The sequence below is a fragment of the Nicotiana tabacum genome, chromosome 7 (assembly GCF_000715075.1).
Source record: "Nicotiana tabacum cultivar K326 chromosome 7, ASM71507v2, whole genome shotgun sequence".
In the NCBI taxonomy this organism is placed as follows: Eukaryota; Viridiplantae; Streptophyta; class Magnoliopsida; order Solanales; family Solanaceae; genus Nicotiana; species Nicotiana tabacum.
Window position 1 is genome coordinate 40,462,968 of NC_134086.1, and position 4,983 is coordinate 40,467,950.

The following is a 4,983-nucleotide window of genomic DNA, read 5'->3' on the forward strand; positions in this document are numbered from 1 at the left end:
TGACTAAAGAGAGGCAAGAATAAAAGAAAAGAGGTACATAATGAAGAGGGCAAGTTTAGGGTCGGGATGAAACATGCAACCCGTTCAAACACATGGTAAAAACGTTTAACTGTTTAGGTGCATTGCATCCCATCTTGCGATTTCCTATATGTTAAATGCTTCAAAACTAACAAGGTTGTGTGTGTGAGTAAATTAGCCAGGTTCTGTTCAGGTGATTGGTTTGGTTGGTATGCGGTGATGAACATGCAGCCCTGCACGCGGCCACAACATTATACACAAAACTGAGCTCCACCTCCCAGAAACGCCCATCCTTACCAAGCTCCATATAGTCCCCAATCAAATGTTCCTCAGTACAATCCTCACCCAAGAGAGTCTTTTCAAAAGGAATCAGTTCACCTCTGTTGGTGAATCATACTCAGGCTTGTTCCAAAAGCTAGTCAGGCGAAGTCTGCTGCAGCCAGTGGCCCCAAATCGGCCAAACACCGAGTCACCCCTCCCCGCATCGAGCTGATACTAGATGTGAATGCCACTCTGGAGCAGTGGGGCACGGTACAAAGGATTGTTGGTCATTGGACCCTCAAAATGGCAGTTGAAGACTTGATTGAAGCTGAAAGAATCGTTCCCCGGGACGAAAAGGTTCCTAATATGATGAACATTCCCCTGCCTACTCTCACAAATGGGCCAATAGACGGAATGATCTGTGAAGCTGAGAAATTTGATCTGGCACTGAAGGCTATTGCAGCCATTGCCGAGACAGAAGAAAAGCCAAAAAACGATTGTCAAGCCTGAAAGTTCCCCATCAGACGGGAGTCTCGGTAGCCTGTCTTGCTATCCTTTCTGCATCTGGATTATCTCAGGGTGTGATCCAGATGTTTTACTTTATTGTCTTACTTTCCGATGTAAACCCTTCTATCTTCAAAAATTTAAAAAAAAATCAAATGAAATTGATATTTCATTTTCCCGGAATGTCTCTTTTCTTAAATCTTGTCAATTTTCTCATTCTCTTTTAGTTTTGTTAAATGCAGATTTCAATAATATGACATGCTTGCGGACTTCATGCCCGGATCTTAAAACTCTGTCAGACCTCGAAATAATGAATCAAGAATTGGGTCACCATGAAGAATAGCTTAAGGAAACAAGACAAAGAGTTGGAACAACTGAAGGAAAATTGATTCCCGAAATTGGAAAGGTCTATACATTACAACAAGAGTACTGCCAGAAAGAGTGTGTTGTACTTGGGACACATCGAAGGAAATGTCCTTGAAATAACTGTCAATGCAAATACAGTCAAAAGGTACTATGTTGGATCCTTTATATAATAAAATCTTGTCCATTTGAGATGACGAAGGCTTTCATTCTCGCTACCCAAAGACTATCAACCCTTTGCAAAACCCATTTGAGCTGGTTACTCTTCTTTGATTACCCTCTTTGGAACCTGAAAATATTATTGAAAAAGAAAAATGAAAAAAGAAGAAGAAAGAATTGGAAAAATAAGAAAATATATATACAAAAAAAAGCAAATCATATAAAAAAAGAAAAAAAAATCCAAAAACAAAAGTGGCCTGAACTACGTTTGACTTGATTCCGAAAGGATACGTAGGCAACCTCTCCTTGGGGTTCAGTCACACCAAAACAAAAATCCAAGAAGTCCCCCAAAAGTGAAACTGGGGCAGAAGTTATAACGATTCAGCAATAATCCCGCCCAAAAGGTTCCAAAGTTGTAGTTCAATCCAAATTCTTTTCACCCCAAACCTTGTTCAAGTCTTTCTAATCAATCGGCAAAGCGGTTCAAAATGGGAGGATGGATTTATTTGGGTCTGATACAACAAAATGAGAAGAATAAAATGAGAGAGTCTTATTGGTGAAAACCCACACGGGCACTGTAAGGCGACGGTAAGTAGAGAAAATCAAAATGAGAAGTCTTGTTAATGCAAACCCACACGAGCACTATAAGGAGATGGCAAGAAATAAAATGAAAAATGCCAGCTCGTGAAAAACCACAAAGGGCGCCCGTGATCGAAAACAAGATCCTCACAGCCATCAGCATCAATAGAGTCCTGGCAAGGTTCCTCGGTATTCAAGGCAAAGTTGTGATGAATTTTTGAGAGTCGGACGGTTTACACAGATCATGCATCCAGTCCAAAAGGCATGTCATGTTCATTGAAGTCCGCATGTACTCCAGATAAGTCCTTCTCTCCTTTGCCCGAAAGGGACACTTCTAGTTTTTAAACTCTTTCTCCATTCAATTATTTGTTTCTCTTTGAATCCCTTTTGGTCTAACACTGTTCCAAAACCAAGACAAAGAAAGATTGGCAAGACTGATTTACAGGGCTTTCGTTTGATACACGCTAATGTGCAAAAGGCACCCAGCCTCAGCAGGTGCATCAAGTCGACCTCAACTGGCCATGGTGGCCGATGCTCAGGAATCAAAACTCTTGGAAGGATAAAATCAAATTAAAGCGCCTATAAAGGCAATTGAAGTTGAAAGGGTTGAGTTTCACATGGCTAATCGCCTCAGCAAAGTCGAAGAAACCAAGGTACCCCCAAATGCTCTAAAATTGAAATTGGAAGAAAGAAGACAGAAAAGAAAGGTCTACAAAGGTAAAATAAAGTTGGAAAGGTAAAGTCCCACACGACTAGCCATTGCAGTTAGGTTTGAGGATCAAAAAAAAAATCCCTGATGCTCCGAAAAAAAAGAGAAAAAAAAAAGAAAAAAAACAAAACAAAACATTGATTGAGGCCTGAACTACGTTTGACTTGATTCCGAAAGGATACGTAGGCAGCCTCTCCCTGAGGTTCAGTCACACCAACAATAAAATCCCATTCACCCTGAAATTGAAACCGGGGCACGTCTAGCAGTTTAGAAGTTAGTATCATCTACCTCTCTTTACCAAGCACAAGCCTTCAGATCAATTACCAAAGATAGTGGGAAACCAATAAGCGTCACAAATGGAGACCGGCACACTCTGAATTGAGAGAGATAAAATGAGAGTCTCGTCGGTGAAAACCTTCGGGCACCACGAGGCGACGGGAGTAGAGAAACCAAAATGAGAGAGCTTGTTTAGTAAACACTCACAAAGAGTGCTATCAAGCGATGACAGGAAGAGAAATGAGAGAGGTCAGCCGGCGAAAACCCGCAAAGGGCGCTGTTGGCCGAAAGAGTGACCCCACCCAAGGAGGTTTCGGCAAAGTTCCACCAGGTTTGGAATAACAGACCCGTTCTGGTTGAGGGAAACGCAAGCTCATGGAAAGTCAGGCGTCCAGTCCAAAGAGCATGTCATGTCATTTAAAGCCAGCATTATCTTCCTCAGATAAGTCTTTCTCGTCCCGAAGGGGGCACTACTTTTCTGAAATTCGTTTTATCTTTTCTTTGTTTTTCTTCGAATCTCTTTTATGTTTAAGCCCAAGTTCTAGATGTACCGGAAAGGACATGTGGCAGGTTTGGTTGCACGGAATTCTGTTTCATGAAGGAAAACGCCTCGTTTCGTTGGTACGTTTGTCCAAGCCTAATGAATCAGGATGTTTGATGGCGTTCAAAGTAAAGAGGAAAAAGAGAAATTTCCCCCAGCAAGTCCGCCTTCGGACGAATCCCCACAGTCTCCCTTTGTACAATCCCCCACAAAGTCTCCCCAATATATATATAAAAAAAAATCCCCGTTGGAATTTCCCCAGCACATCCCCAGCGAGTCCCTTTGTAAAAATTCCCCAACAAGCTTACCCCAACCAAGCCTAGAAAGCCCGCTTCGAAACAAATCCCCAGCATGCCCCATTGTACAAAAATCCACACAAAGAATCCACTTTGTAAATATTCCCCCATAGGGTTTCCTTTGTACAAATCCCCACAAAATACCTCCAATAAAATCCCCGTTGAGAACCTCCAAGCAAAACGGGACACAAAAAAAAAGAGAAAAGAAAAAAGAGCCTTACGAGGCAAATCATCACAGAGTCTGGAAATAAAAGCCTGAGCGGTCTAAAGGGTTTCGGCATATGAATCAAATCAATGGCGGGACTTCACAACAGAAATGAAGACGCAACAAAGCAACCGGGAACGATCAAGGTCACCAAACCGACCGTCATTTCCGAACTAACAATTGTTCTTTGTCTGAAAAGTTGAAACAGGTGTAATACAAGACAACCGTGCAAGAAGCAGGTGTCGCCCAAAGAAGAAGGTACATGGGTACAAGAAATATTTTGGTAATAAGGAATTTACTCGAAAGGTAAGTTTCCACGAAACTCCCTTTTATCTTCTACTAAAACAAGAAAATTCAAAAAAAAAAGAGGTCGCTTAGTATTCTCGAACTTTGTCCCCAGCCAATCAGCATTAGGGTTTTAAACCCTGAACTGAACTTTTTCCTTTAATCAGCATTAGGATTTTAAAACTCTAAACTGAACTTTTTTCCATTCAGCCAGCATTAGGGTTTTAAACCCTAAACTGAGCTTTTCCATGCAATCAGCATTAGGGTTTTAAACCCTAAACTGAATTTTTCTTTTAGTCAGCATTAGGGTTTTAAACCCTAAACTGAACTTTTTTCCTTTCAGCCAGCATTAGGGTTTTAAATCCTAAACTGAGCTTTTCCATGCAGTCAGCATTAGGGTTTTAAACCCTAAACTGACCCTTTTCCTTTAATCAGCATTAGGGTTTTAAACCCTAAACTGAACTTTTTTCCATTCAGCCAGCATTAGGGTTTTAAACCCTAAACTGAGCTTTTCCATGCAATCAGCATTAGGGTTTTAAACCCTAAACTGAATTTTTCCTTTAGTCAGCATTAGGGTTTTAAACCCTACACTGAACTTTTTTCCATTCAGCCAGCATTAGGGTTTTAAACCCTAAACTGAGCTTTTCCATGCAATCAGCATTAGGGTTTTAAACCCTAAACTGAATTTTTCCTTTAGTCAGCATTAGAGTTTTAAACCCTAAACTGAACTTTTTCCTTTCAGCCAGCATTAGGGTTTTAAACCCTAAACTGAGCTTTTCCATGCAGT